General features: G+C 39.5%; 1 protein-coding gene and 1 pseudogene across 2 annotated transcripts in view; one reads left to right on the forward strand and one right to left on the reverse strand.

The window, feature by feature from the left end:
* The window catches only part of SPIRE1 (spire type actin nucleation factor 1), a 263,983-nt gene that overhangs the window by 121,825 nt on the left and 121,767 nt on the right, over positions 1 to 20,391 (forward strand). The window lies entirely within an intron of this gene.
* On the reverse strand, positions 4,008 to 4,889 carry LOC118851473 (annotated as a pseudogene).

The raw sequence follows: 20,391 nt of genomic DNA on the forward strand, positions 1-20,391 counted from the left end.
GTCATACCTTTCAATATATCTATTCCAGTGATGTATTCAGGAATGGGTACAATGACCACAGTATATTCTTTCTTAGGCAATTGTCCAGTTTTCATCATCAGTTTGACTTGTTTGACTGATATTTCAGCCCCTCCTAGTCCTGTGATGGACGAGTTCCATGCTTAAATTTGTCAGGTTTTCCATAAATCAAGGTGGCCTCTGCCCCAGTGTCTGTCAATGCTCTAGTTACAGTATTTGATCCATTTTTCCAATACATAGTCAGATTAATATGGGATATGTTATCCCGTCTGTGTTTCTTTAATCTGAGCTGGGGCTCAGCCTATTTCCTAATCTCCCTGAAGGTGTGACTCACTTTCATACAAAGGTTCAAGATCTGTAGGATTTGTAGGGGCAGTTCTTTCTTCTATATTCCATCTGCTATTAAGCCCCTTATCTTGGTACATTTTGTATAGCTCATTAGTTGGAATACCATCTAATCTTCTAAAATCTACCCCTGTTCTCAACAGAGTAGTAAACATTTCTTTTCTTGTCACGCTATTCTGACGTTGAATTTGCTGGCTATTTACCCTTCTCTCTCGAGGAAATTTATCTTTTCCCCAGTCTCCTAAGTCATTTAACTATGAAATCTTATCCAGCACCTCTGAAGGAGGGTTCCCTACTTCTGCAATTAGCAGAATCAAAATTACATGTTTATAAGTGACAGGGTGCTGTTTTTTTTTAAATTTATTTAATATGTTTAGTTTTCTGCATTGATTTTCAAAAGAGTTTGAATTACGAATTTTCTCACCATTTCTACCCTCTTGCCCACTCCAAGATGGCATATATTCTGGTTGCCCCATTCCCCAGTCAGCCCTCCATTCTGTCACCCCACTCCCCTCCCATCCCCTTTTCCCTTCTTCTCTTGTAGGGCAAGATAAATTTCTGTGCCCCATTGCCTGTGTATCTTATTTCCTAGTTGCATGCAAAAACTTTTTTTTTGAACATCTGTTTTTAAAACTTTGAGTTCCAAATTCTCTCCCCTCTTCCCGCCCCCCAACTCCCAAGAAGGCAAGCAATTGAACATAGGCCACATGCGTATCATTATGTAAAATGCTTCCACAGTACTCACGTTGTGAAAGACTAACTATGTTTTGCTCCTTCCTATCCTATCCCCCTTTATTCAGTTTTCTCCCTTGACCCTGTCCCTGTTGGAAAGTGTTTGTTTTTGATTACCTCCTCCCCTCATCTGCCCTTCCTTCTATTGTCCCCCCTTTTTTATCTTCTTCCTCCTTCTTTCCTGTGGGGTAAGATACCCAATTGAGTGTGTATGGTATTCCCTCCTCAGGTCAAATCTGATGAGAGCAAGATTTACTCATTCCCCCTCACCTGCCCCCTCTTCCCTTCCTACAGAACTGCTTTTTCTTGCCACTTTTATGTGAGATAATTTACCCCATTCTATCTCTCCCTTTCTCCCTCTCTCAATATATTCCTGTCTCATCCCTTAATTTGACTTTGTTTTTTTAGATATCATCCCTTCAGATTCCACTCACCCTGTGCCGTCTATAAACACACACATACACACACACACATATGTGTATATATATATATATATATACACACATACATACACATATACATATATATGTATACACACACACATATATATATACACCTACATATATACATACACACATATTATATGTGTGTGTGTGTGTGTATTATACATACACATATATATATGCATTTCCTTTCAGCTACTCTAATACTGAGGTCTCATGAATCATACACATCATCTTTCCATGTAGGAATGTAAACAAAACAGTCCAGCTTTAGTAAGTCCCTTGTGATTTCTCTTTCTTGTTTACCTTTTCATACTTCTCTTGATTCTTGTTTTTGAAAGTCAAATTTTCTATTCAGCTCTGGTATTTTCACTGAGAAAGCTTGAAAGTCCTCTATTTTATTGAAAGTCCACATTTTGCCTTGGAGCATGATACTCAGTTTTGCTGGGTAGGTGATTCTTGGTTTTAATCCTAGCTCCATTGACCTCCGGAATATTGTATTCCAAGCCCTTCAATCCCTTAATGTAGAAACTGCTAGATCTTGTGTTATCCTAATTGTTTTTCCACAATACTCAAATTGTTTCTTTCTGGCTGCTTGCATTATTTTCTTCTTGATCTGGGAGCTCTGGAATTTGGTGACAATATTCCTAGGAGTTTTCTTTTTGGAATCTTTTTGAGGAGGCAATCTCTGGATTCTTTCAATTTCTATTTTTCCCTCTGGCTCTAGAATATCAGGGCAGTTCTCCTTGGTAATTTCTTAAAAGATGGTGTCTAGGCTCTTTTTTTGATCATGGCTTTCAGGTAGTCCAATAATTTTTAAATTATCTCTCCTGGATCTATTTTCCAGGTCAGTGGTTTTTCCAATGAGATGTTTGACATTGTCTTCCACTTTTTCATTCCTTTGGTTCTGTTTTATAATATCTTGATTTCTCATCAAGTCACTAGCTTCCACTTGCTCCAGTCTAATTTTTAAGGTTGTAATTTCTTCAGTGGTCTTTTGGACCTTCTTTTCCATTTGGCTATTTCTGCCTTCCAAGGCATTCTTCTCCTCATTGACTTTTTGGAGCTCTTTTGCCATTTGAGTTAGTCTATTTTTTAAGGTGTTGTTTTCTTCAGCATTTTTTTCAGTATTTTTTTGGATCTCTTTTAGCAAGTCATTGACTTGTTCTTCATGGTTTTCTCATATCCTTCTCATTTCTCTTCCCAATTTTTCCTCTGCTTTTCTAACTTGCTTTTCCAACTCCTTTTTGAGCTCTTCCATGGCCTGAGACCAGTTCATGTTTTTCTTGGAGGCTTTTGATGTAGGCTGTTTGACTTTGTTGACTTCTTCTGGCTGTATGTTTTGGTCTTCTTTGTCACCAAGGAAAGATTCCAAAGTCTGAGACTGAATCTGAGTCTGTTTTCTCTGCCTGGCCATGTTCCCAGCCAACTTACTTGACCCTTGAGTTTTTCATTGGGGTATGACTGCTTGTAGAGTAGAGAGTAGTTTGTTCCAAGCTTGAGGGGCTGCGCTGCTGTTTTCAGTGGTATTTCTATACAGCCAGCTCTGCCATAACAGCACTCCTCCTCCCCCAAGAACCACCAACTGGGACCTGACTCAGATCTTAAGCAGGCTCTGCACTCCAGCTCTGCTCTGCCACTTAATTCCTCCCACCAGGTGGGCCTGGGGCCAGAAGCAACTGTAGCTATAGTTCTGTAGCTGCACCCCCCCCACTGTCCCCAGGGCAGTGGCCAAACTGGGAACTCCTTTCACTCTGTTCCTCACAGCTTTTCCCACTAACCTTCTCTGTTGTCTTTGGTGTTTGTGGGTTGAGAAGTCTGGTAACTGCCACAGCTCACTGATTCAGGGCGCTAGGGCCTGTTCCACCCAGCTTCTGGTCTGGTTGGTCCTGCCGCTGCCCACGCTGGGCTCTGCTCCATTCTGCTTCTACCTCCATGTGTGATAGACCTCACCCAGCGACCATCCAGGCTGTCCTGGGCTGGAGCCCTGCTTCCCTCTGCTATTTAGAATACTTGCTGTCGTCACACTTTAATATGAAAGTTGACTGTTGAAAGCTAGAGATATATTTTTGGCTCAAAGGAAAGTAAGTTCTCTGACAGTTGGACTCTGATAGTTTGAACACAAATTCTCTGAGGAATTTTTAGAACGTTGTAGAGCTTCCTGTTAAACATTTTCAACAAATTTTGATTTAATATATATGGTAGAGTTTTAAAATGTTCAACACTTTGAAAGATTTTCTCCCTCCTTTGAATGCAAAGAATTAGTCTGTGAAGCAGTATGCTATCATAGAGAGGCTTCATTTGATCTAAGCAAAGAATCACACTCTGAAGTTAGAAATGCTATTTTTTCCTGGCCCTATCATTCTCAGTGCCAAAATTTCTACACAATAAGAAAAATCTATATTCAGTATTTTCTTAATTCTTTTTTTTAAGCAGGCATGGTTCAATTTATTTGTTTATAAAAAGCATCTATGTGGTTGCCATGGCAGCTGCCTTGGTCCTCTGGACAGACACTTGAATGTGAGTCTTTGTGAGATGATCAATGAATTCCTGATAGGGAGACTTAGTGAACACAGTCTCCTTCCACAGGTCTGGGCTTAGGTAGCTGTATGTTTTAGAGATGGCATCAAAAGTAGCTTTAGCTAAGTTGCCCAGAGTAGCCATACAGCCTTTTGCAGACGTGTAGCAGTCATCAATTTCAGCCATCATCGGGAGCTTCTTAGGTACAGGAGCTGAGACAATGCCAATACCTCTAGGAGCAGGGATCAGGCACACCAGAACCAATCCACATCGCCCAGTGACCTTGAAGGGCACTGTGTGAGGCTTGCCAATCTTGTTCCCTCAGTAGCCACTTCTCACAGGAACAATGGACAGCTTGGCCAGAATGATAGCACCACAAATAGCTATAACCACTTCCTTGGAGCACTTGACACCCAGACCAACATGGCCACTGTAGTCACCGGTGGCCACAGAAGCCTTGAACCTAGTAAGTTGTCCAGCTCTAGTTTGTTTCTGAACAGGCATGATCTTCAGAACCTCATCTTTCAATGAAGATCCCAGGAAGAAATCTGTGATCTCACACTTCTTGATAGGGAGCGAGAAAAGATAGATCTCTTCCAAAGACTTGATCTTCATGTCCTTGACTAGGTGGCCCAGCTTAGTGACAGGAACCTACTCCTTGTCTTCAGCCTTTCCTCCCCGAGCTCCGCGGCCATGACCACGGTCTCGACCACGGCCCCGGCCTCAATCTCAGCGCCCACTGCCGAAGCCACCGCAGTAGCCATCCCGACCTCCGACTCTGGGGCCCCCGGGGCCTCCTGCACCTCCTGTAGCACTGGCATCATCCGCCATTTGATGTTCACTAGAAGTAGAAGCTATTTTCTTAATTCTTAAGCACAATGAATCAAAGACAGAGTTTCTGTTTTGACTCTAAATTACAAATTAGTAGTGTAAACCATTTCACTAGCTAAGAAACAAAAACTAGGATGTATGCAAATTCTAATGGCACAGAATGCAACAGTCATATATGATCAAAGTGATATCTAAGAATATTGTCAGGAAGCCTACTGCAGCATATTACTATAGCATTTAAAATTATATTGTAGCTTTTTCCCACAATATATAGTTTCTTAAAACACAGAAATTTAAAAGGGCTTTTAGAGTAGTTGGACAAGATATTTGAAATTTAATCTTTGAATTTTTCTCTTAGATACTCAAATTTATTAGGAGATTAATATTTATGCATTAATATTCAAGGTTTTGAAACAAGCCTTGGCATTTTGTCTGCCCAAGACCCATTAAGCTGGGAATTCAAATTATAAACTCAAAGAAAAATCTTTTTACATACTCAGTGGAGTATGTAAGACAATCAAATATTTCAACCAAAAAAAAATAAGTGTTTTGTAATGTTTCTTAGAAATAAACATTATGCTTTGTCGAAGTAGCCTGTATATTCAATTTTTGTTCAAGTCACTAAGAAGATTAGTGTGTTTTTATTCACTTTTAAAGGTCAGAGAACACAAGAATTCTGTAAATATGAGAGACTTGGCAGCTTCTGTCCTTGGTTTCATTCTTAATTGACTGGGGAACAGTGTTCACTAAGCCAACCTGGTGTTAACAGGAATCACAACTCAACAATCAGACAAGATCAAACAAATTTTTTGGCTCTCCTTGAATGTGCTCCCTCAGAAGTTAAACCAAATTCATCCATAAGTAATCACAACTGACTGATCCAATTGCAGCTATCTGTACTGATGAATTAGCTTTTTGAAAATTAAAAACCAAAAATCAGTACTGCAGCAAACTAATATGATTGGGATACAAATGCAAAAGAAATCTTATTTCCCCTTCCATTTATGTTCAATAGGATTGGAAAAATGCACTCTTTATTGGGAGACTAAAGGAGTTTTTCCCCCCTCCGTGGGATTCCAAGGTAGCATCTGTATTCTACTACTAGATTCTAACAAATCTGAAGTAGCATTGGAAATAATTAAAAAATTAGTTCATGGTCAACAAAAACATATATTATGTGGTTTATGACTGGCATAAGATTTTACAGTATTTAATTTTATTTAGAGAGCTGCTTTATGGTACTGACAATGATGAATTATCAAAATTCAGAGCTTTATAGGTTTTTGGAAGTCACTTAGTTCAGTAATTATATCCATCTCATAAATGAAGAAACTGGATCCAGGAAATTTGGGACATATATAAGGTCACATAGTTGATAAGCACATTAGCACACAGCAGAGATAGAATTTGAATACAGGGCTTCTTCAATGTTAGCACAGTCTCGACTATTTAGGTCTGCTATTTTCATCACTAAAAAGCATTTGAGGTTACAGGGCACATTTTTGGTTCTACTTCATCATTTTTGACTTAGAGTATGTGATCATATTTTAAAAAAATTTTATGTGTATTTCAGCATATTTGATTTTTTTGTAATCGTATGTATTTTATTTTATGTATTTAAAAACTTTATTCTGTGAAAGGATCCATAGGCTTCACTAGATTGCCAAAATGTGTGTAGGGAGTAGGGTGGGAGGGAGGTGTTGTCCATGTCACAAAAAAAAGTAAAGAATTCCTGTTTTAGGGATGGTAGGATTGACTCGGAATCAAAGCTCAGCCCAAACCAAAGAACACATAAAAACATTCAGTGTAGGCCTGATTAAACAAAATTCCTTTTGGGTGGGGTCTGATCAAGGAAAAACTGAAACTTCTAGGATCATACTATAGATCATAAGTAATTTTTTTTAAATTGATACATACTTTTAACATTTTTTCTTTTTAAATTTTGAGTTCCAAATTCTCTGGCTCCGTCCCAACCCCTCTCTCACTAAATAAAAAGGCAGTAAAATATCAGTTATGCATGTGAAATCATACAAAACATGTTTCCACAATTAGTCATACTCCTCTACTACACTTCCTCCCTCCCCCCCAAATAAAGCAAAAATAATGTAATGAAATGAGAAAATACTTCAATTTGCACTCGGAGTTCATCCGTTCTCTGGAGGTGGATAGCATTTTTTCATCATGAGTCTTTAGGAATTGTCTTAGTCTTAATCAGAGTAGCCAAGTGTTTCATAGTTGGTCACGTTACAACATTGCTGTTACTGTGCACAATGATCTCCTAGTTCTTCTCTCTTCACTTTGCATAATTTCATATTAGTCTTGCCATGTTTTTCTGAAACCAACTTCTTGTCATTTCTTATAGCAGAATAATACTCCATCACAGTCATATGCTGCAACTTGTTCAGCCATTCCCCACTCGAGGAACATTCCCTCAATTTCTAATTCTTTGACACCACAAAAAAGTTGCTATAAATATTTTTGTACATATAGATCCTTTTTCCTTTTTCTTTCATCTCTCTAGGGTAAGACCTGGTAGTGGTGTTGCTGGATAAGAGGGTATGCATAGTTTTATAGCCCTTTGGGCATAGTTCTAAATTATCCTCCCAAATGTTTAGACCTGTTCACAACTCTACCAGTAATTCATTAGTGTACCTATTTTCACTCATCCCCTCTAGCATTTGTCATTTCTGATAGGTGTAAGGTGGTACCTCAGAGTTATTTAATTTGCATTTCTCTAATCAATAGCAATTTAGAACATTTTTAATATGACTTTAGATAGCTTTATTTATTCTTCTGAAAACTGCTTGTTCTTATCCTTTAACCATTTATCAGTTGGGGAATGGCTATTATTATTATTATTAATTTGATTTAGTTCCTTATATATTTGAGAATTGGTCTTTATCAGAGAAATTTGCTGTATAATTTTTGATATTGTTTCATTGTTTATGATACCTTTTAGCAAAATATAGTTTCCCTGATTATCTTTTTTAATTAAATTTCTTTTGTTTTTGCGTTGTCTGAGATCATGATTGCTATCTCTGCCATTTTTACTTCAGCTGACGTGTAATAGATTCTGCTTCAACCCTTTATTTTAACTACATGTACATGTCTCTGTGTGTTTCTGTTTCAAGTGTGTCTGTTGTAAACAACATATTGTTGCATTCTGGTTTGTAATCCATTCTGCTAGCCATTGTCTTTTTATGGATGAGCATATCTTCATATTTATGATTACTGTGTATTTTCCTCCATCCTCTTTTCTTCTGTTTATCCTCCTCTCTCTTTTTTAATACCATCCCTCTTCAAAAGTCTGTTTTACTTATGACCACTGCCTCCCCTACATCTCCCCTTTTATCATCTCCCTCCAGACTCTTCCTTTTCCATATCTCTTACCCCCTTCCCATCCTTTTTCCCTATTGGGTAAGATAGATTTCTATTCCCAATTCTCTGTGTGTGTGTGTGTGTGTGTGTGTGTGTGTGTGTGTGTTTGTTTCTGTGTGTTTCTTTTTGTATAATCTCCTTCTCTCTTTGAACCAATTTCAATAATAGTGAAGTTCAAGCATTGCCCACTACTGTCTCATTTCCCCCTCTACTGTAAAAGCTCTTTCTTTTGCACCTTTTTAAAACATTTTATTTTTTCAGTTACATATAAAAATAATTTTAAACATTCATTTAAAAAAATTTCGAGTTTCAAATTCTTCATCCATCCCCTCTCATTGAGAAAGCAATTTGATATAACTTATACATGTGCAGTCATGCAAAACATACTGCCATATTAGTCATGTTGTGAAAGAAAACATAGACCCCCCCCCAAAAAAAAAACTAAAGAAAGTTTTTAAAAAGTATGTTTCCATCAGTTCTTTCTCTGGAGGATTGGAGCATTTTTCATCATAAGTCCTTTGAAATTGTTTTGGTTCATTGTATTGCTCAGAATAGCTAAGTCACTCACAGTTGATCATTGTACAATATTGCCATTACTATGTCAAATGTTCTCCTGGTTTTGTTTACTTCACTTTGCATCATATCATGTAATTCTTTCCAAGTTTCTCTGAAAGCATCTTGCTAGTCTTTTCTTATAGCACAATGGTATTCCATGACAATCATATAATGCAGTTGGTTCAGCCAATTCCCCAGGTCATCCCCTCAGTTTCCAATTCTTTGCCACCACAAAAACTACTGCTATAAATATTTATGTAGATATAGATCCCTTTCCTTTTTTAAAAAAAAATCTCTTTAGGGTACTGATCTAGTAGTAGTTATTGCTGGGGCAAAGAATACCCACAGTTTTATAGCCCTTCCAAATTGTTCTCCCAATTGATTGAATCAGTTCACAACTCCTCCAGCAATGCTTTAGTGTCCCAGTTTTCCCACATCTCCGCCAACATTTGTCATTTTCCTTTTCTGTTATATTAGCCACACTGATAGGTGTAAGGTGATACTTCAGAGGTGTTTTAATATGCAGTTCTCTAATCAGTAGTGAATTAGAGTATTTTTTTAATATGGCTATAGATAATTTTGATTTCTTATTCTGGAAACTGCCTGTTCATATCCTTTGACCATTTATCAGTTGGGGAATTACTTATATTCTTATAAATTTTACTCAGTTCTCTATGTGGGAAATGAGGCCTTTATCAGAGAAACTTGGTATAAAAATTTTTTTGACACTTATGATTACCGTGTATTTCCCTCCATCCTATTTTTTCCTGTTTATCTTTCTTTTTTCTCTCCTTTTACCCTGTCCCTACTCAAAAGTGTTTAACTTCTGACCACTGCCTCCTCCAATTCACCCTCTATTTTTTAACCCCTTCCCATCCTTCTGTGTTGTCTGCCATTCCCTCATCTTCCCCTGTAATGTAAAAGCTCTTTTATGCCTCTTTTATGTGAGATAATTTACCTTAGTCTACCTCTCCCTTTCCCTGTCTCCCAGTGTATCCTTATTTATCATCCCTTAATTCTATTTTTTTAAAAATATCATCCCATCATAGTCAATTCATACTTGTGCCCTCTATCTGTGTATACTCCTGTACCCTGTGCCAGCAAAGGCTCCCCTATAATCTCCTTCTGACTACTTGTTTGACTCACTAACTGTCTGTGGGCTTAGAGCTCCAGAAGCTGCCTCTGCAGAGTCAGTCACCCCTAAGTTCTGCTACTGACTTGCTGGGGCTGGAGCATGGCCTGTGCTGAACTTAGTTCCAAGCAGTGAAACAGACCTTTCCTGCTGACCTTCTAAGTTGTCTTGGGCTGGAAAATTGTTTCCCTCTGTTTTGTTGGTTTTGCCTCTCCAGAATTTGTTTTGAGACATTATTTTAAAGTTATTTGGGGGGGAGAATTTGGGAGAGTCCAGGCAAAACCCTATCTTTACTCTGCAGCTTGACTCCCCTCCCCCGCCCCTCTTAAAAAAGAAAAACTTCCCCCATCTACCTCTGTCTTTCCTCTTCTCCTAGTGCATCCCTCTTTCTCAATATAATTGACTCACATTCATGTCCTGTCATGTCCTAACTACCCTAATAATGATAAGGTTCTTAGGAGCTATGTGTATTATCTTCCCATATAGTAATATAAACAGTTTAACTTTATTGAGTCTCTTCTGATTATTCTTTCATGTTTACCTTTTTATGTTTCTCTTGAGTCTTGTGTTTGAATGTGAGATTTCTCTTCAGCTCTGGTCTTTTCATCAGGAATGCTTGAAAATCCTCTATTTCACTGAATTTCACTATTTCTCCCTGTAAAGGATTATACTGAGTTTTGCTGGGTAGGTTCTTCTTGGTTGTAATCCTAGCTCTTTTCTTTGCCTTCTGGAATATCATATTCTATGCCCTCTAGTCCTTTAACCTGGAAGTTGCTACATCTTGTATGATTCTGACTGTAGTTTCATGACATTTAAATTGTTTTCTTTCTGACTGCTTGTGGTATTTTCTTCTTGACTTGGGACCTCTGGAATTTTGTTATAATATTTCTGAGAGTTTTCATTTTGGGATCTTGTTCAGGAGGTGATCGATATTTCAATTTCTATTTTACTGTCTGGTTCTAGAATGTCAGGTCAATTTTCCTTGACAGTTTCTCAAATGATGATGTCTAGGCTCTCTTTTCTGATCATGGCTTTCAGGTAGTTCAATAATTCTTAAATTTTCTCTCTTGGACCTATTTTATAGGTCATTTTTTTTCTATAGAGCTAATTCACATTTTCTTCCTTTTTTTTTCATTCTTTTGACTTTGTTTTATTGTTCCTTGATGTCTCATGGAGTCATTAACTTTTACTTGCTCAGTTCTAATTCTTGAAGATTTATTTTCTTCAGTGAGATTTTGTGCCTCTTTTTCCATTTGGCTAATTATGCTTCTTTTACAACATTCTTTTCTTCAATGAATTTTTGTGCCTCTCTTACCATTAGGCCAATTTTGTTTTTCAAGGTATTATTTTCTTTAGTATTTTTTGTGCATCTTTTACCAAGGTGTCAATTCCATTTTCATAATTTTCTTGCATCACTCTTATTTCTTTTCCCAATTTTTCCTCTACCACTCTTATCTTTTTCTCTACTCTTTCAGGAATTCTTGTTGGGTTTGGATCTAGTTAGCATTTTCTTTGAGGCTTTGCTTCTAGCTGTTTTCACATTGCTGTTTTCTGAGCTTTCCTTCCTACCACAGTAGGTTTTTATGGCCAAGTTTTGTTTGTTGGTGTTGCCTTTTGTTCATTTTTCCATTTTGTTTCTTGACTTTGGACTTTTTAAAATTGGGCACCGCACACCTGAAGGTGAGGAGGCACTGTGCCGAGCTTTAGGCTTTTTTGTGCTGTTGTCTTCAGAGCTAGTTCTGAGGGTCTGTAAGTTTTTGGTGTTTCCAAGGTGTTGTGATCTGAGGAGAGTTATAGTTTCTACCCAGAAAGGGCCCCTGGCCCCTGCAGCTGCAAGTACTAGGATTCTTCTTGGTTCTGAAACTGACCAGGGTCCTTTCTCTCCTGTAACTGAAAGCTCTAGTCCTCTCTGCCTTGGACTTGTGACCAGGGCCCCCACTCTCTTGTAATAAACAAGTGTTCCTCTCTACCCTGGAACTGCAAACTGGAACTGCATTTGGACAATAGAGTTGCCAATCATCACCAGCTGCCCCCAGTGCCCGCAAATTTCTCTGTTGTCTCTTTCTGACCACTTGTACAACCCCCTTACTGTCTGTGGACCGAATACTTCTGAAGTTGCTGCTGTTGTAAGAAGGCCCACCACTGGTTTGTGCTCTGTACCAGCACCTACCCCTATGTCAGAGATTTGTGTTACTGCCCTCATAAATTGTCTTGGGCTGGAAAAATATCTCATTCTAACCTCTTGTTGCTTCTACTGCTCCAGTGTTTGATTTTAGGAGTTATTTTAATTTGTTTGGAGGAGAATTTAATTGAATTTAGCTGGGTTGCTGCCTCTGTACTCTTATCATCTTGTCTCTGCCCCTCCTACCACTCCAACCTGCCACTTTTGATCTAAATTCCAAGGCTTCAGATTTTTTTTTTGGAGGTTGAGAGAGAGCAAAAAGTATATTCGGTGACTCTCTCTCTCTCTTTCATATGTGTGTATGTAACACATACAGAGAGACCTATATTTAGTCAGTGTTTATGTAGAACATATTTATGTCGAGCCCTTTTCAGGTCTGCTTTCCATCTTTGGTGTCCACCTGTTCCACCTAACTGTCACCTGTGGCTCCAAGAAGCTGTAGCATGCGCAGTGGCCACACCCCAGTAAACTGTTTTGGTAGACAGTCTAAAACAGGTTGAAGGTAACCGAGGAGTCTCAAACCTGTTGGTGTAGGGGGTTGTCTGCCCCAAGCATGTGAAGACTTCCCCTGATGAAATGGGTGGATGAAAACAATTTGTTTCAATGGCCATGAAGGCAGCTGAAGCAAGCATTGTAGAGTGCTTAGAGATTAGTTAGACATCAAAGACACCAAGGTCATCCACTGCATCTTGAGCCACCACTAGTATGTTGTTTCTGTCCTGCCGCTGGACCATGATGATTCAGGAGGAGAGAGTTTGGCTGATGACATCGTGCAACTCTGTTTCACTTAAATCCAATTTATGCACGAATCAAAAGACATCACCCATACCATTTTACCTATCTCGAAGTCCTGTGGCAACAGCCAAGTGACAAAGCAGCAGGTGTGGATACACTGGAAGTTGTAGTCAGAATCCTGCACACATGTGGCCCAGGTCATAAGGTTGTTTTTTCACTGGAAGCAGCAGTGAGATTTGGCAGCTCCCGGAGTGTCTGAGCAGCCTTTTAAGGATCACTCCTGGTATAAGGAAGGGGTTAAAAAGGATGCCCTAAAAATTGTCAGCTTACCCAACCCTGGCCTGATTAACATGGCAGGCAGGGAATCCCACTCTGTGGTCAAAACACACACACACACACACACACACAAAATGTACAGAAACATCTGCAAAGACTATTCCACTCACCGTCAGCACACAGAATGTGTGTATACTTACAGACAACACAAAATGCAGTAGACTTGAAAGATGAACAGCTGTGATTGCAAGAGAACTCAGCAGATACTGCATCCCAATAGCAGCCCTAAGTGAAACAAGGCTGGCAAATGAAGGCCAGCTTACTGAAGTAGGAGCTGGATACACGTTTTTCTGGAATGGCCACAGTGAAAGGGGGAGTGCCTTACAGCTGGTGTAGGTTTTGCAATCAAAACTAATCTAGTCAGCAAGCTTGTATGCCTTCCAGCGTGAGTAAATGACAGGTTCATGACAATGAGATTGCCACGATCATCTCCCACCATGACGAACTCTGATGAAATCACAGAAAAATTGTATGAAGACCTGGAGACCTTTATCGTCAATGTGCCAAAAGAGGACAGGCTTATAATTCTGGGTGACTTTAATGCTAGAGCAGGCTCAGACTACCAGACTTAGGAGGGAGTCCTAGGGAGGAATGGAGTTGGAAACAGCAACAGCAATGGTTACTTGCTACTGAAGACTTGCACATCTCATGACCTTCTCATCACCAACACTGTCTTCTGTTTACTTAAACACAATAAAATTTTGTGGACACTCACAGCAAACATTGGTATTTAATAGATTATGTGTTTGTAAGGAGAAGAGACAGATAGGATGTGAGAGTGATGAAGGCAATGTGTGGTACAGAGTGCTGGACTGATTGTAGACTTATCTTCTCCAAGCTCAATATTCCCATTCAACAAAAGCAGCATCCCCAAGGCAAAATGACTACCAGAAGAATTAATGTCAGCAGATTAGCACTCTTCTCTGAGTGGAACAATTTGTTGCTAACTTGGAGGGAAAGTTGAGCTAACACACATTTGGCAACAGAGCAGAAAAGGAGTGGGCAGCTTTCAGAGATCTGGTGTACAGCACTGTATTTGCTCATCTGGGTCAGAACACTTGCAAACATCAAGATTGGTTTGATGAAAATGATGGGGAAATTCAGAAGCTGCTAAAGGCAAAATGAGAACTCCACAGAGTTTGCCAAAGGATACTTCATCCATCTCTAAGAAGGTGTATTGGTAATTAAGGTGGGACTTTTTTTTTTTAACCATTTTCCCTTTTAGAAGGTGCAAAGCCCCAGGCCCACACTCTTTTGCTAACTAGGTGCTAAACCCCAGGCTCACACCCTTTTGCTGATTAGGTATGAATTCTTTGGGCCCTGAACAGGATATAAAAACTCAAAGGTTAGCATTTTGTCTGGGGCTTTCACTCATGGAGGAGTGTTGATGTGGAGACTCTGGACAGCTGTTAAGAGCCCCCTGGCTTTGAAGAAACCCAGATGTTTTGTTTGGGGGCTCTCAGTCACTGGAAGAGTGGCGTGGGACTCTGGGCAAGGCATAGTTACTACCCCTGGCTTTGCTAACCCAGACCCATTGGTTCCTTGTTAACTATGAATTGTGATTTGGTCTGTTTATATTGTGTATGTTTGTAATTCGTTTGTATTTGCTCTGAAGTTCGGGTTGCTGGCTTTTCGTCCTGAACTAAGTAGATGATATTTGTATGATTGTGAACCCCTTAAAGTTACTTTCCTTAGTAAAGCAGATCAAAGAACCTGTGCTGGCAGCTCTTGTTGCTAGTCTTGTTGGGTCTTACACCTCAACAGCAGCTGCTAGTCGTATTGTTACTACAGAAGGCAGCACTTAATTCCATCAAAAAGTAAAGTAGAAGCTAAGCCTAGAAATATGCAGGTTCTTGGCTCAGTAAGAAGGCAGATAAAGTTCAGTTTTATGCAGATAGTAACAATCCAAAGCACTTTTATGGTGCCCTGAAGGCGATTTATGGACCAAAGACCTATGGTGCATCTCAACTACTCTGTGCTGATGGAGCCACATTGATTAGTGATATGGACAAGATCCTAGAGAGATGGACTGAATACTTCCATGGTGTTCTCAACAGACTATCATAAATCAATGCAGGGGCCATTGACTGTTTAACTCAGGTTGAAGTCAGTCCCTCCCTAGCTGAAGTTCCAATTGAAGACGAGGTTTTGAATGCCACTAGGCTCCTTTCATGTGGCGAAGCACCTGGTGCTGATTCTCATCAAGCTGAGATTTTTAAGGGAGGGCATCCATTGCTCATACAAAAGCATTCTGAAATTTTCCAGGTTATATGGCTAAAGGAGGTTATCCCCCAGGAGTTCAAGGATGCCTCCATTGTCCATTTCTGTAAAGGTAAAGGAAATAGATTTTTCTGTGACAATCATGGGGGGGGGGGGCGGAGAGGGGCGGCGGGAGTGACAGGGTAGTGCCTGTCTCTTAGTTATCACTGGCCAGATTCTTGCCAGAGTCCTCCTTAATAGGCTGATCCTTCATCTGGAAGATGGTCATCTACCTGAGAGCCAGTGTGGCTTCAGATAGGGCTGAGAAATAGTCAATATGGTGTTTGCTGCCCAACAACTCCAGGAGAAATGCCAGGAGCAGAATAGAAATCTGTATACAACAAGGCCTTTGATACTCTCAGTCATGAGGACTTAGGGAAAATTATGTCAAAATTTGATTGCCTGGAGAAGTTCATCAGCATTGTACCTCAGTTTCGTGATGGCATACATGCCTGGGTTCTGAATAATGAGCAATGCTCTCATGCTTGCTCTCATGCTTCCTCAGTCACCAATGGAGTAAAACAAGGCTATGTGCTTCCTCCCAATGCTTTTTAGTGTGATTGTTTCAGCCATGTTGTCAAATGCTTTCAATGAGGACGAGCAGGGCATCAAGGTCAGCTACCACAATGATGGCAAATTCTTCAGCTTGAAAAGGCTACAAGCCAAGACCAAAGTGTAGGGAGTACTGGTGCGTGATTTTCTGTTTGCAGATGATTACGCACTCAGTGCAGCCTCTGAAGCTGAGAGGCAACAAAGTATGGATCAATTCTCTGCTGCTTGTGCTAATTTTGGCCTAACAATTAACACAAAGAAAACACAGGTGCTCCATCAGCTAGCACCACACCATTCCTATGTGGAGCCATCGGTTACAGCAAATGGAGAAGTTTTGAATGCTGTGGATAAGTTCACTTACCTTGGTAGTATATTTTGCAGGGATGTGCATATTGATAATGAGGTTGATGCACTCATTGTCAGAGCTAGTTCAGTGTTTGAGAGACTCCAAAGGAAAGCATAGGAGAGAAGAGGTTTAAGACTGACTACCTGCAGAGCTGTGGTGCTGGCCTCATTGGCATATGCCTATGAAACCTGGATAGTATACCAGCACCATGCCAGGAAATGGCTTCCATTTGAATTGTCTTAGGAATGTACTGAAGATCACCTGGCAGGATAAAATACTGAGGTCCTTTCTTGAACTAAACTGCCAAGCATTCAAACTCTACTTGAGAGAGCACAACTCCAAAGGGCTGGCCCTGTTATTTTAGAATACAAAACGTGCTCTTCCCAAAAAGACTATTTTATGGAGAATTCACACAGAGCAAGTGTTCACATGGTGGTCAGAAGAAGCAATACAGGGGCAGCTAGGTGGCACAGTGAGTAGAGCACTGGCCCCAGAGTCAGAGGACCTGAGTTCAAATCTGGCCTCAAACATTTGACACACTTACTAGTTGTGTGACCTTGGGCAAGTTACTTAACCCCAATTACCCTGCCTTCCCCCCCTAAAAAAAGAAGCAGTAATACAAGGACACTCTCAAAGTCTCTCTTAAGAACTTTGGAATTGATTGTGTGACATGGGGGACACTGGCACAGGACCACTCAGCATGGTGTGCCCACATCAGAGAAGGTGCTTGATCTTTCACGAGCAAAGTAGAATTGAAATAGCTCAATATCCCACCCCCACCCTGGAAGGATGTGCAAGTTCAGAGAATCTACCCCAAATGTTCACATGGACTATTTCTTCGTGACCTGTGGTAGAGCATTCCATGCTTGTATTGGTTTGATCAGGCACAGTCAGACACACTAAAACGACTTTAGCATGGTGATGCCATTTTGGTCCTCTTCAAGAACAAAAGACAACAGCCATGTAGAGCGTCATATATATGTGTGTGTATATATGGAATACATGCATATATAATCACATTGACCTTGGAGTATTCTACAGTCTTCTACATGGTGGTTAGAGTAGAAATTTTTTTGCTTATGGGATATAGAAATCTGACTTATCCTACAGGAAAATAGAAAGGGAAGGGGATACAAGAAGGGGGTGGGGGAGATAGAAGGGAGGGCAGATTGGGGGAAGGAGTAATCAGAATGCACATTCTCTTTGGGTGGGGGGAGGGGAGATATGGGGAGAAAATTTAGAACTCAAAATCTTGTGGAAGTGAATGTTGAAAACAAATAAATTTAAAAAAAAGAAATTCTCTTGCTTAAGTAAAATTGTGTTTTGTATTTTATTTAAAATACAGGAAGCAAAGATAGCTTTAAACATAATTATAAAGTAAAATATACACAAATATTGGAATATATGAAGCATATTTGTATCGTTAGAAATTGTGGGTTTTCCTTATATCCATGTCATGTGTACAGTATGTCTTTGTCATTGAAGATCATAAACTCTCAGTTATCCAGAAGTCAAACCACCAATAAACTTAGTCAGAATTTCTCTATATAATTTTTCTTTATGAAAAAAATAATTAAACTTTAAATATTTTTACTCATACCTTCAGGTATGGAGGACAGAATTGAACTTCAGGTATAGAGGTCTTTGGGGTTGAAGATCATAGGTAGAATCACAAAACAGTCCATTGACTATATTCCTGATAGGGCCATCTGTATTGCCAAGGCCATATTCACAATGGTTGTGATTGTTATGAACATGCCAGCATGGTTCTGAATCACAAAATATAACACACTCCCCATACAGAAGACAGAAGCAAAACATTTATTCAGACACCAGAAAACCCAAACCCAAAATCAGTAAGTCCAATCTATCCAAGTAGCATAGAGGTTAATACACAATATCACAGCAGAGAGCCACTCCACCCCATAACCTTCCCCCTTGCTGGGGCCTTCCCACAAACACACTCATAGCATGGCTAGCTCACCTGCATCTGTTCTGTCCCTCAGCTCTAAGTGCTATGACTATTTCCTGTTCTACGCCTCCAGTTCCTCTCATTCATCAAGCTCCTCCCACCACATGTGACGTAGGCTTCCTGAGACTAAGCAAGTCTATTAATGGTTGGAGAAGATCTTCCAATTTACATTACCATTATACCATCTTTCGTGCTTAAATACAGTATTATTCTCCCAGTTGTCCTGAATGACCTACAAGTTTTAGGAGGGGTCTGAGAGAGGGAGGGGCCAGAATCAGCTCCAGTATAAGCCTTGACAGTTAATATAATGAAGGCAATAGTTAAGGGCTTGATCTTTCACAATTTTAAATTTCCCATTAATTGTAAATATTGGAAACTTTGGGTAGCTGAGATGGATAGAGTGGTAAGGGGAGAGTCTTAGGCAAGAATTAAGGAGCCTACTTCCTCTCCTTTTTTAGGTATGGCTCAAATTCAAAGGCCAGTATAGTCGGGAAGACCTGAGTTCAAATTTGGCCTCAGACACTAGCCATGTGACTTTGGGCAAATCATTTAACCTCTGCCTATAAAATATGTTAACCCCAACTTTAAAATGGAGATAATAAAAACTAAACAGGGTTGTTGTGAAGATCAAATGTGATAACATTTATAGTTTTTAGCACAGTTCCTGGCACAAAGTAAGCTTCTCTATAAATGCTTATTCCCTATTCCCCCAGGGGGAATTCCCCGTTGACTATGAATATTGATTGGATAGAGCAAAACACTGCCTACAAGACTATCTTCCTACAAGGTGTCTTCTATGTATATATCCAAATTATCCAGAATTTCCTTGACAAATAAAACAATAGAGAACTGTGTTCTACAAAAATCCAATCATTGATATTAGATGAGGCTGAATGCAAGCAAGCATAAGCTTATTAGAGATGTTTGCCTCCTGATGATGCAGAATCCAAGTTGAAGGATTTCTTATAGATGGGAAGAGGGAAGAGCCCCCAGATCTTTCTGTTTGCCGATGACATTGAGCAGGTGGCATCAAGACCAGTGCAGATCTTTATGGCTGTTCAAGAGTCTAATGTGACTATCTGCACAGGAAATTAATACAGCCTATCAAAAGGAACATTTTTTTCTTAAAAAACCTCTAGCAGAGTATAGTTTTATGTAATTGATCATCCTAGTTTTCTGTGCTTGAACTAAGTAAGTCTTAACTAATGTGATTGCAACATAAAAAAGGCTGCTGCTTTAAAGAATAGTGCAGTGGTGTAGGGGATCTTAACCTTTCTTATGTTGTGGAGCTCTGCGTCAGGTTCATGAAGCATATTGACCTTTTTTTCAGAATCATGTTTTTAAGTGTATAAAGTAAATACATAATATTATAAAGGAAACCAATTATATTAGGTACAGTTATCAAAGTATAGAAAACCACAGACACTTCCAGAGCCTCTTGAACTTAGAACACCACAGTTTTAGATTTAATCTGACCGGTTTTTTTCCCCCAATACCTGTGGCTTGAGATGTCTATGGCCTATTTTCAGATATAGTTTTTAGGAGAATAGAATTTGATGAGCCAGAAAGCAAAATATGACTCAGCTTTTTTTTTTTTAGCTCTTTTGGTTTTGAGAATTGTCTATGGAATGTTGAGGGAACCTATATCACCAGCAAATGTCAGAAGGCCCAGTGTGATAATGTTACCCCTATCCAGAAGATTTAGAAGTATAGAAGCGCTCAAATTCCTCTTGCCTAATTAGCCCTAATGGAAATACCCACTCCTCATAAATGTTAAGTAAATATTGTTTGCCACAAATGTAAGCAGAGAAAATTGTTGAGAGTAGGTGACTGGAGTGGAGGAGGGGATTTAAATACCTGAAAGTAGGTTATACGCTACAAGTGTTTTGGTAATTTTTTAAAAGATGAAATAGGTTCCTGTACACTACTTATTTACTTGTTCATTTCACACTGCATAATTGGTTTAGATTTAAAATTAGTAGGGACAGGTTGGATGAAGATAAAAGGCTATTTCTTGGAATGGCAAGATGCCTTGGACTGGGATTCAGCTGTGCC

Source organism: Trichosurus vulpecula, chromosome 1 (assembly GCF_011100635.1).
Source record: "Trichosurus vulpecula isolate mTriVul1 chromosome 1, mTriVul1.pri, whole genome shotgun sequence".
NCBI lineage: Eukaryota > Metazoa > Chordata > Mammalia > Diprotodontia > Phalangeridae > Trichosurus > Trichosurus vulpecula.